Source organism: Somniosus microcephalus, chromosome 2 (assembly GCF_052327205.1).
Source record: "Somniosus microcephalus isolate GS21.2 chromosome 2, FLI_Smic_1.0, whole genome shotgun sequence".
Classification (NCBI taxonomy): domain Eukaryota; kingdom Metazoa; phylum Chordata; class Chondrichthyes; order Squaliformes; family Somniosidae; genus Somniosus; species Somniosus microcephalus.
The window spans coordinates 2,814,731-2,827,352 of record NC_140988.1 but is presented as its reverse complement, the minus strand read 5'-3'; the positions used below and the strand labels follow the sequence as shown (position 1 = coordinate 2,827,352).

General features: G+C 53.0%; 1 protein-coding gene across 2 annotated transcripts in view; it reads left to right on the top strand.

Annotated features, from left to right (window-relative positions):
* Positions 1-269: 269 nt before the first annotated feature.
* The window catches only part of nfkb1 (nuclear factor of kappa light polypeptide gene enhancer in B-cells 1), a 128,637-nt gene continuing 116,284 nt past the window's right edge, over positions 270-12,622 (top strand). The window contains exon 1 of one of the 2 annotated variants that reach the window (XM_086005773.1): positions 270-459. The gene's annotated coding sequence lies outside the window, so the exon portion shown is untranslated. The remainder of the gene's footprint in view (positions 460-12,622) is intronic. The other variant, XM_086005781.1, reaches the window with a different exon arrangement.

Here is a 12,622-nt window from a genome sequence, read left to right as displayed (position 1 = left end):
AGGTATGATGGGCCGAATGGCCTCCTGCTGTGCTGTGGGATTCGGGGCTCGGGACGGGGAGTCTTTCGATTGGAAATAACAACAGAGAATGCTGGAAAAACTCAGCAGGTCTTTCCAGCATTCTCTGTTGTTATTTTGGATTTCCAGCATCTGCAGTACTTTGGATTGGAGTCGGGGAGCCAGTCTGAGGGCAGCTGGTGACAGGCTGTGTGGGGAGGGCCGGTGTTTCCTGGTTTGAGCGAGCGAGCGGGCGGGCCCGGGGGCGGGGAATTTCCCGCGGGGGAGGAGAGCGACTTTCCGGGAGGAGCGAGCGGCGCAGCGAGCCCAGCGCAGCCCGGGCGCAATCCCTGGCGGGACCCCGGGTATCGGCGCAGCGACACTTTGTTACTTCGCCTCGACACTTTGTTGCTGCGATTCGACACTTTGTTACTTGACTCGGAGACTTTGTTGCCGCTGACAGTGAGTATCGCCTTCCGCCGGTTCCGGGTGGGTAGGCGGGCGCTCGCCGGGACATTGCTTTAGCGCTTGGCCCGGGGAGAGTGGCTCCTTCCGCGGCTCTTCATCAACTCGACACCTCACTGGGCGCCAGGCAGCAGCCGCTCTCAACTTCCGCCCCGCTCACTGCCTTTAGGCCCCACTTTCCTCACGGCATCTCCCCTCTCACCGGCCGGGGCCCAAACCTGTCCCCAGACCCCCCTCTCCCCAAACCTACCTCTCCCCTCGCCCCAAACCTCTCCCCCTCTCCCCAAACCTGGCCCCAAACCTCTCCTCTCGCCCCCTCTCCCCAAACCTCTCCCCTCATCTCTCCCCCCAAACCTCTCCCCTCATCTCTTCCCCCTCTCCCCAAACCTCTCCCAAACCTCTCCCCCTCTCCCCAAACCTCTCCCCAACCTTCTCCCCTCATCTCTCCCCCTCTCCCCAACCTTCTCCCCTCATCTCTCCCCCTCTCCCCAACCTTCTCCCCTCATCTCTCCCCCTCTCCCCAACCTTCTCCCCTCATCTCTCCCCCTCTCCCCAACCTTCTCCCCTCATCTCTCCCCCTCTCCCCAACCTTCTCCCCTCATCTCTCCCCCTCTCCCCAACCTTCTCCCCTCATCTCTCCCCCTCTCCCCAACCTTCTCCCCTCATCTCTCCCCCTCTCCCCAACCTTCTCCCCTCATCTCTCCCCCTCTCCCCAAACTTCTCCCCTCATCTCTCCCCCTCTCCCCAAACTTCTCCCCCTCATCTCTCCCCCTCTCCCCAAACTTCTCCCCCTCTCCCCAAACTTCTCCCCTCATCTCTCCCCCTCTCCCCAAACTTCTCCCCTCATCTCTCCCCCTCTCCCCAACCTTCTCTCCCCCTCTCCCCAAACCTCTCCCCTCGCCCCCTCTCCCCAAACCTCTCCCCTCGCCCCCTCTCCCCAAACCTGGCCCCAACCTTCTCCCCTAACCTGGCCCCAACCTTCTCCCCTCATCTCTCCCCCTCTTCCCCCTACCTCTCCCCTCTCCCCCTCTCCCCAAACCTCTCCCCTCGCTCCCTCTCCCCAAACCTCTCCCCTCGCTCCCTCTCTCCAAACCTCTCCCCTCGTTCCCTCTCCCCAAACCTCTCCCCTCGCACCCTCTCCGGCCCCAAACCTCTCCCCTCTCCCCAAACCTGGCCCCAAACCTCTCCCCTCGCCCCCTCTCCAGCCCCAAACCTCTCCCCCTCTCCCCAAACCTCTCCCCCTCTCCCCAAACCTCTCCCCCTCTCCCCAAACCTCTCCCCTCGCCCCCTCTCCCCAAATCGCTGCCCTCGCACCCTGTCCCCGTCCATCCACCACACACCGTCCATCTGTGCCCCGGTGGTTTCTTTTGGCATCTCTCCTCCTTTAATCCTCATTATCCCCAGTCATTTTCTATCTTTACTCATTTTTTAAGAGTTATTTTCCTCTCAATTTGTTCTTCATGCACGGTCTCTGCTTGTGAGAGAGGGATTTCATGTGTCAGTGATGTGCACTGAAGTGTATTATTAATCTTCACACTGAACTGTCAATTATACAAGGTGCTAACAGTTCTGGGGATATTTATGTAACAGTCCATCTAGTTAGGCCACAGCTAGAATACTGTGTGCAGTTCTGGTCACCACATTACAGGAAGGATGTGATTGCACTAGAGAGGGTACAGAGGAGATTTATGAGGATGTTGCCTGGGCTGGAGAATTTTAGCTATGAGGAAAGATTGGATAGGCTGGGGTTGTTTTCTTTGGAACGGAGGAGGCTGAGGAGATTTAATTGAGGTGTATAAAATTATGAGGGGCCTGGATAGAGTCGATAGGAAGGACCTATTTCCCTTAGCAGAGAGGTCAATAACCAGAGGGCAGCGATTTAAAGTAATTGGTAGAAGGATTAGAGGGGAGTTGAGGAGAACTTTTTCACCCAGAGGGTGGTGGGGGTCTGGAACTCACTGCCTGAAAGGGTGGGAGAGGCAGAAACCCTCATCACATTTAAACAGTACTTGGATATGCACTTGAAGTGCCGTAACCTACAGGGCTACAGACCAAGAGCTGGAAAGTGGGATTAGGCTGGAGAGCTCTTTGTCGGCCGGCGCGGACACGATGGGCCGAATGGCCTCCTTCTGTGCTGTAAATTTCTCTGATTCTATGGAAACCCCCATTTATCTAACCACTGCAATGAGTTCAGCTTGAGTGTTGACCATCGGTGTGATCAGAGTGTTGTGAGGATGATTCTGAGGGGCGTGCATGATTTTTGTATGTTCTAGTTATGATGCTGCTGGGTACTTTAGTGGCTAGTTGTGGTGGTGTTTAGTTGTCCCGTTCACCTCAGCCATTGTGAGGAGGATGAAGGTGGAAGATGAACGATAAGTGCTCAGTGATACTGTCAGCAATAGCAAGATAGGAAATTGATGTCATTTCCAAATCTACCAGTTCTATTTTTATAAATTATCACAAACTCTTGATGATTTGAGAGTGATATGTGCCTGTGAAAGGATACGCTAATAGCTGTATAAAAGTGCTTAAATTCATCTAATCTATAAATAGGTCGCCTGTACGTAAAGGCCATGAAGATACACCCAGAATTTTACGGTTGTATTGCATCAGTAACAAAGTGTACTGTCTGTGCAGGCTGATTTATCCTTTTTAAAACATTAGTAACTTGGTTAGACTCCAGACCCACAGCAATGTGGTTGACTCTTAACTGCCCTCTGAAATGACCCAGCGAGACACTCAGTTGTAAAAAAAATCCGCTATGAAAAACAATAAGAATAAAACCGGACGGACCACCCGGCACCGGCTACGGACACAACAACGGCACACCCAGCTCAGTCGACCCTGCAAAGTCCTCCTCGCTAAAATTGGGAGAGCTGTCCCACAGAGCTGGTCAAGCAACAGCCTGACATAGTCATACTCACAGAATCATACCTTTTCAACCAATGTCCCAAACTCCTCTATCACCATCCCTGGGTATGTTCTGTCCCACCGGCAGGACAGACCCACCAGGGGTGGCGGCACAGTGGTATACAGTCGGGAAGGAGTGGCCCTGGGAGTCCTCAACATTGACTCCGGACCCCATGAAGTCTCATGGCTTCAGGTCAAGCACGGGCAAGGAAACCTCCTGCTGATTACCACCTACCGCCCTCCCTCAGCTGATGAATCAGTACTCCTCCATGTTGAACACCACTTGGAAGAAGCACTGAGAGTAGCAAGGGCACAGAATGTACTCTGGGTGGGGGACTTCAATGTCCATCACCAAGAGTGGCTCGGTAGGACCACTACTGGCCGAGTCCTGAAGGACATAACTGCCAGTCTGGGCCTGCGACAGGTGGTGAGGGAAAACCCCACTTGACCTCGTCCTCACCAATCTACCTGTCGCAGATGCATCTGTCCATGACAGTATTGGTAGCAGTGACCACCGCACAGTCACTGTGGAGACGAAGCCCTGTCTTCACACTGAGGACACCCTCCATCGTGTTGTGTGGCACTACCACCGTGCTAAATGGAATAGATTCAGAAGAGATCTAGCAGCTCAAAACTGGGCATCCATGAGGCGCTGTGGGCCATCAGTGGCAGCAGAATTGTATTCCACCACAATCTGTAACCTCGTGGCCCGGCATATCCCTCACTCTACCATTACCATCAAGCCAGGGAACCAACCCTGGTTCAATAAGGAGTGTAGAAGATCATGCCAGGAGCAGCACCAGGCATACCTAAAAATGAGGTGCCAACCTGGGGAAGCTGCAACAGAGGACTACATGCATGCTAAAAAGTGGAAGCAGCATGATATAGACAGGGCTAAGTGATCCCACAATCAACGGATCAGATCAAAGCTCTGCAGTCCTGCCGCATCCAGTAGTGAATGCTGGTGGACCATTAAACAACTAACGGGAGGAGGAGGCTCCATGACTATCCCCATCTTCAATGATGGTGGAGCCCAGCACGTGAGTGCAAAAGACAAGGCTGAAGCGTTTGCAACCAACTTCAGCCAGAAGTGCCGAGTGGATGATCCATATTGGCCTCCTCCTGAGGTCCCCACCATCACAGAAGCCAGTCTTCAGCCAATTCGATTCAAACCACGTGATATCAAGAAACAGCTGAGCACACTGGATACAGCAAAGGCTATGGGCCCCGACAACATCCCGGCTGTCATGCTGAAGGCTTGTGCTCCAGAACTAGCCGCGCCTCTAGCCAAACTGTTCCAGTACAGCTACAACACTGGCATCTATCTGACAATGTGGAAAACTGCCCCAATATGTCCTGTTCATAAAAAGCAGGACAGATCCAACCCAACCAATTACCTCCCCATCAGCCTACTCTCAATCATCAGCAAAGTGATGGAAGGTGTCGTTGACACTGCTATCAAGCAGCACTTACTCACCAATAACCTGCTCACTGATGCCCAGTTTAGGTTCCGCCAAGACCACTCGGCTCCCGACCTCATTACAGCCTTGGTCCAAACATGGACAAAGGAGCTGAATTCCAGAGGTGAGGTGAGAGTGACTGCCCTTTATATCAACGCAGCATTTGACCGAATCTGGCATCGAGCCCTAGTAAAACTGAAGTCAATGGGAATCGGGGGGGGAAAACGCTCCACTGGCTGGAGTCATATCTAGCACAAAGGAAGATGGTTGTGGTGATTGAAGGTCAATCATCACAGCCCCAGGACGTCGCTGCAGGAGTTCCTCAGGGCAGTGTCCTAGACCCAACCATCTTCAGCTGCTTCATCAATGACCTTCCCTCCAACATAAGGTCAGAAGTGGGGATGTTCGCTGATGACTGTACAGTGTTCAGCGCCATTCACAACTCCTCAGATAATGAAGCAGTCCATGCCCGCATGCAACAAGACCTGGACAATGTTCAGGCTTGGGCTGATAAGTGGCAGGTAACATTCGCGCCACAGAAGTACCAGGCAATGACTATCTCCAACAAGCGAGAGTCTAACCACCGCCCCTTGATATTCAACAGCATGACCATTGCCGAATCCCCCACCATCAACATCCTGGGGGTCACCTTTGACCAAAAACTTAACTGGACCAGCCACATAAATACTGTGGCAACAAGAGCAGGTCAGAGGCTGGGTATTCTGCGGCGAGTGTCTCACCTCCTGACTCCCCAAAGCCTTTCCACCATCTACAAGGCACAAGTCAGGAGTGTGATGGAATACTCTCCACTTGCCTGGATGAGTGCAGCTCCAACAACACTCAAGAAGCTCGACACCATCCAGGACAAAGCAGCCCGCTTGATTGGCCCCCCATCCACCACCTTAAACATTCACTCCCTCCACCACCGGCGCACCGTGGCTGCAGTGTGGACCATCTACAAGATGCACTGCAGCAACTCGCCAAGGCTTCTTCGGCAGCACCTCCCAAACCCGCGACCTCTTCCACCTAGAAGGACAAGGGCAGCAGGCGCATGGGAACACCGCCACCTCCAAGTTCCCCTCCAAGTCACACATCATCCTGAACTGGAAGTATATCGCCGATCCTTCATCGTCGCTGGGTCAAAATCCTGGAACTCCCTCCCTAACAGCACTGTGGGAGCACCTTCACCACACGGACTGCAGCGGTTCAAGAAGGCGGCTCACCACCACCTTCTCGAGGGCAATTAGGGATGGGCAATAAAAGCTGGCCTTGCCAGCGACGCCCACATCCCATAAACAGAAAGAAAAAGTTCAGGGGTGATGTCAGGAAGCACTTCTTCAGAAAGGGTGGAGAAAATAAATTTCTGCGATTCTATGATTCAATGTCAGTGTCGGCCAGTGGCTCAGTGGGCAGCACACTCTCCTTTGAGTCAGAAGGTTGTAGGTTCAAGTCCCACTCCAGAGACTAGGAGCACAAAAATCCAGGCTGACACTGCCAGTGCAGTGCTGAGGGAGCGCTGCACTGTCGGAGGGGCAGTACTGAGGGAGCGCCGCACTGTCGGAGGGGCAGTACTGAGGGAGCCCTGCACTGTCGGAGGGGCAGTACTGAGGGAGCGCTGCACTGTCGGAGGGGCAGTACTGAGGGAGCGCCGCACTGTCGGACGGGCAGTACTGAGGGAGCGCCACACTGTCGGAGGGGCAGTACTGAGGGAGCGCCACACTGTCGGAGGGGCAGTACTGAGGGAGCGCTGCACTGTCGGAGCGGCAGTACTGAGGGAGCGCTGCACTGTCGGAGGGGCAGTACTGAGGGAGCCCTGCACTGTCGGAGGGGCAGTACTGAGGGAGCGCCGCACTGTCGGACGGGCAGTACTGAGGGAGTGCCACACTGTCGGAGGGGCAGTACTGAGGGAGTGCTGCATTGTCTGATGTGTCGTCTTTCGGATGATATGTTAAACCGAGGTCCCGTCTGTTCTTTCAGGTGGACGTAAAAGATCCCAAGGCACTATTTTGGGGAAGAGCAGGGGAGTTATCCCCGGTCTCCTGGCCAATATTTATCCCTCTATCAACATAACAAAAAACAGATCATTATCACATTGCTATTTGTGGGAGCTTGCTGTGCGCAAATTGGCTGCCGCATTTCCTACATTCCATGAGTGACTAGACTTCAAGAAGTACTTCATTGGCTGTAAAGCGCTTTGAGACGTCCGGTGGTCGTGAAAGGCGCTATAGAAATGCAAGTCTTTTTTAATGAAAATGTGGAACTCTCTCCCCCAAAAAGCTGTCGAGGCCGGGGGTCAATTGGAAATGTCAAAACTGAGATTGATCGATTTTTGTTAGGCGAGGGTATTAAGGGTTACGGAACCAAGGTGGGCAGATGGAGTTAGGATACAGATCAGTCATGGTCTAACTTAAATGGCGGAACAGGCTCAAGGGGCTAAATGGCCTCCTCCTGTTCCTATGTTCCTAGTTACTGATCTCTGCCGTTGCTCACAGTATGTCCAGTGATGTTTTATTAGGGGAGAAGTATTGGAGCATGAGGTGCACAATGTAATCTGCTGCTGAAGTAGAGTTGTCTTTCGTTCGCCTGCACTATTACAGCCAGGAATGGAACAGGAAATACAGCCCGAAATATCTGAATTTTCTTGTTTGCTGAGGGAACTTTTCAGCTTCAAATCTGCTTTCAGTATTAGGTTACAGGTCAGAAGCACCCAGCATTTTAAGTGCGATATATGTACAAACTGACAAACCAATTTCAAGAAATTATTAGATTCTTCGAGTGAGATGTTAAACCAAGGCCACTATTTATCCCTCAACCAACATCACTGAAACAGATGATCTGGTCATTATCACACTGCTGCTTGTGGGAGCTTGCTGTGCGCAAATTGGCTGCTGCGTTTCCTACATTACAACAGTGACTACACTTCCAAAGTACTTCATTGGCTGTAAAGCACTTTGGGACATCTTGAGGTGGTGAAAGGCGCTATAGAAATGCACATTCTTTATTTCTTTCCAAATATTTGTTGCAGTGATGAACATGGAGGTAATTTGTGCCAATGCTCCCCATTGGATGGATGAACGGCGCCCAAAAGCAGATTATTTCCCTCCTGAAATCAAAGCCAGTTATAATTTTTTGCTCTTGTTAATCTATATATACAAGATTTGTTTATATGAAGAAGTTTATAACTTTTAAAGTTATAGCGGGCTGGATTTTCCGACTCCGCGGGTGTGTGCGAGGTGCGCAGGGGCCTCGCAAGTGGCGGTTTCAGGCGTGCGCAGCGCCTGCGCTAAAACCCGGCACTTCCGATCTGTGAAAAATCCTCGGGACCGATCCTCCGCCTGCCCGGGAGAAGGGCCTCCGCGGGGGGAGAGTTCCGCTTTCTGCACAACCTCCGCCCGCTGACAACCTTTCAAAATCTTACGCCTGGTAAAAGCGTAAAGCCTGATTTTACCAGCATAAGAATTTTTAAAAAATCAAACAATTAAAATTTTTCATCATTTATTATTTTATAATACTTTTTTTAAAAAAAAGGTAAGTTTATTTTTAGCCCCGTAAAAAACTTCAATTATTTTTTTCAAAAAATTAAACTTTTGTATAAAATATTTAATTTAATGTAATTTTAACTAATTTTAAATAGGTGATGTTCTTTTAAAAAATTCATTTACTGTTTAACTCTTTTTGACAGATCTGCACGCAGAGACCTGTGGGTCCCTGGCGCTGTGAGGCAACAGTGCTAACCACTATGCCACCGTGCCCCCAGTTGAAAAGGAAAAATTTGCCCGGCTCTGGGGAAAGAGCAGGGGCGAATGGGACTAATCGGAGAGCTCTTTCAAAGAGCCGGCACAGGCACGATGGGCTGAATGGCCTCCTCCTGTGCAGACACTTCCTGCTACACATCACTGTGAAGTGAAGTTACATTGCAATCCATTCTGAGCTGCTGTGACAGAGCTTAGTTACTTGGTATCCCTGCTGAACGAGGAACTGCTGTGGGGACAGTAAGACTCTCTCACTGCGGAGTTCAGCCTGCGCGATTTAGCCCAGACCCTGTGTTGGGGGATGGGTAAATGCCTCTGCAACACTTCGGGAAATAATGGCTGCTGCTCAAGGCCTGAACCACCTGTAAGTTTGGAGCCTTCTACAAGTCCGTCCTGTTGCTGCGCGGGACACTTCACATATTTATTTCTCTAATGCTGATGATACTCAGCTCTACCTCTCCTCCACCTCTCTGAATGAGTAGAAACTTCCTCCAATTAAATATCGGGCAGACCAAACCCATTATCTTTGGTTCACACCACAATCTTCGTTCCCTTTCCACTGATTCGATCTCGCTCCCCGGCAACTGTCTAAAGCTGATCAAGTCCCTTCGCAACCTTGGTGTCATATTTGATCACGAATTGAGCTTCCTACCTCATAAGACTGCCTATTTTCACCTTCGTAACATCGCCCGTCTCCGCCCTCGCCTCAACCCCTCCGCTGCTGAAACCTTCATCCCTGCCTTTGTTATCTCTGGACTTCACTATTGCAACGCACTCCTGGCCGGCCTCCCACATTCCACCCTCCAAAAACGTGAGGGCATCCAAAACTCTGCTGCCCCGTGTCCTAACTCGCACCAAGTCCCGTTCACCCATCACCCCCTGTGCTCACTGCCCCGTGTCCTAACTCTGCCCCGTGTCCTAACTCGCACCCAGTCCCGTTCACCCATCGCCCCCTGTGCTCACTGCCCCGTGTCCGAACTCGCACCCAGTCCCGTTCACCCATCGCCCCCTGTGCTCACTGCCCCGTGTCCGAACTCGCACCCAGTCCCGTTCACCCATCACTCCCTGTGCTCACTGCCCCGTGTCCGAACTCGCACCCAGTCCCGTTCACCCATCACTCCCTGTGCTCACTGCCCCGTGTCCTAACTCGCACCCAGTCCCGTTCACCCATCGCCCCCTGTGCTCACTGCCCCGTGTCCGAACTCGCACCCAGTCCCGTTCACCCGTCACCCCCTGTGCTCACTGCCCCGTGTCCTAACTCACACCCAGTCCCGTTCACCGCCCCGTGTCCTAACTCGCACCGAGTCCCGTTCACCCATCACCCCTGTGCTCACTGCCCCGTGTCCTAACTCGCACCCAGTCCCGTTCACCCATCACCCCCTGTGCTCACTGCCCCGTGTCCTAACTCGCACCCAGTCCCGTTCACCCATCACCCCCTGTGCTCACTGCCCCGTGTCCTAACTCGCACCGAGTCCCGTTCACCCATCACCCCTGTGCTCACTGCCCCATGTCCTAACTCGCACCCCGTCCCATTCACCCATCACCCCCTGTGCTCACTGCCCCGTGTCCTAACTCACACCCAGTCCCGTTCACCCATCACCCACTGCGCTCACTGCCCCGTGTCCTAACTCGCACCCAGTCCCGTTCACTCATCGCCCCCTGTGCTCACTGCCCCGTGTCCTAACTCGCACCCAGTCCCGTTCACCCATCGCCCCCTGTGCTCACTGCCCCGTGTCCTAACTCTGCCCCGTATCCTAACTCGCACCCAGTCCCGTTCACCCATCGCCCCCGGTGCTCACTGCCCTGTGTCCTAACTCGCACCCAGTCCCGTTCACCCATCGCCCCCTGTGCTCACTGCCCTGTGTCCTAACTCGCACCCAGTCCCGTTCACCCATCGCCCCCTGTGCTCACTGCCCCGTGTCCGAACTCGCACCCAGTCCCGTTCACCCGTCACCCCCTGTGCTCACTGCCCCGTGTCCTAACTCACACCCAGTCCCGTTCACCCATCGCCCCCTGTGCTCACTGCCCCGTGTCCTAACTCGCACCGAGTCCCGTTCACCCATCACCCCTGTGCTCACTGCCCCGTGTCCTAACTCGCACCGAGTCCCGTTCACCCATCGCCCCCTGTGCTCACTGCCCCGTGTCCTAACTCACACCCAGTCCCGTTCACCCATCGCCCCCTGTGCTCGCTGACCTACATTGGCTCCCGGTTAAGCAACGCTTCGATTTTAAAATTCTCATCCTTGTTTTCAAATCCCTCCATGGCCTCGCCCCTCCCTATCTCTGTAATCTCCTCCAGCCCCACAACCCTCCCGAAATCTCTGTGCTCCTCTAATTCTGCCCTCTTGAGCATCCCCGATTTTAATCGCTCCACCATTGGTGGTCGTGCCTTCAGCTGCCTGGGCCCGAAGCTCTGGAATTCCCTGCCTAAACCTCTCCGCCTCGCTACCTCTCTTTCCTCCTTTAAGATGCTCCTTAAAACCAATCTCTTTGAGCAAGCTTTTGGTCACCTGCCCTAATTTCTCCTTCTCAGAATCACAGAATCACAGAATCCCCACAGTGCAGATAGAGGCCATTTCGGCCCACCGAGCCTGCACCGACACATATCCCACCCGATCCCCGTAACCCCACGTATTTAATCCCCTAACACTAAGGGTCAATTTATCATAGCCAAATCAACCTAACCCGCACATCTTTGGACTGTGGGAGGAAACCGGAGCACCCGGAGGAAACCCATGCAAACACGGGGAGAATGTGCAAACTCCACACAGACAGTCGCCCGAGGCCAGATTTGAACCCGGGTCCCTGGCGCTGTGAGGCAACAGTGCTAACCACTATGCCACCGTGCCCCCTTCTGTGGCTCGATGTCAAATTTTTTGTCTTTATAACACTCCTGTGAAGCACCTTGGGACATTTTACTGTGCTAAAGGCGCTATATAAATACAAGTTGTTGTTGTTCAAGTATTTATCCAATTCCCTTTTGAAAGTTACTATTGAATCTGCTTCCACCGCCCTTTCAGGCAGCGCGTTCCAGATCACAACAACTCGCTGCGTAAAGAATTCTCCTCATCTCCCCTCTGGTTCTTTTACCAATCACCTTCAATCTGTGTCCTCTGGTTACTGACCCTCCTGCCACTGGAAACAGTTTCTCCTTATTTACTCCATCAAAACCCCTCATCATTTAATCTCTATTTAATCTCCCCATAAACTTTGCTGCTGTGAGGTGAACAATCCCAATTTCTCTGGTGTCTTGAGGTCCCTCATCCCCGGAAACTGTTTCCAGTGGCAGGAGGGTCGGCTTTAGTGCTTTTTCATGACTTTACCAAAGCTGCTGCAGTCGGCAGCGCGACTGTACAGAGAATTCGGCCAATAGCTCAACCCTGTTCATCACTCGCGAGGTGACCATTAGATTGTACTGCTGACTATCCGATGGTAATTGTTACACTCGCCCGCAATCAGACCAGTGACATTGCTGACCTGATCAACACGCTGTGGGGTGAGTAACGGTTTTGTGATCAGACATCTGTGAATATGATTTCCCAATTCCTCCATTCTACAATTGTGGGGATTCTAATTCTTCTTCTTAGGCAGTCCCTCGGAACCGAGGATGACTTGCTTCCACACTAAAAATGAGTGCTCAGGTGACTGATGAGTCCAATGCGGGACCTACAGTTCCTGTCACAGGTGGGGCAGACGGTGGTTGAAGGGGCGGGTGGGTGGGGTGCTTGGGTTGACGTGCACTCCTTGCGCTGCCTGCGCTTGGCTTCCGCTTGCTCCCGGCGAAGGGACTCAAGGTGTTCGGCGCCTTCCCGGATGCTTCTCCTCCACTTTGTGCGGTCTTGGGCCAGGGATTCCCAGGTGTCGGTGGGGATGTTACACTTTTTCAAGGAGGCTTTGAGGGTGTCCTTGAAGCGTTTCCTCTGCCCACCTGGGGCTCTCTTGCTGTGCCGGAGCTCCGAGTAGTGCGCTTGTTTTGGGAGTCTCGTATCGGGCATGTGGACGATGTGACCCGTCCATCGGAGCTGATTGAACCTGGTC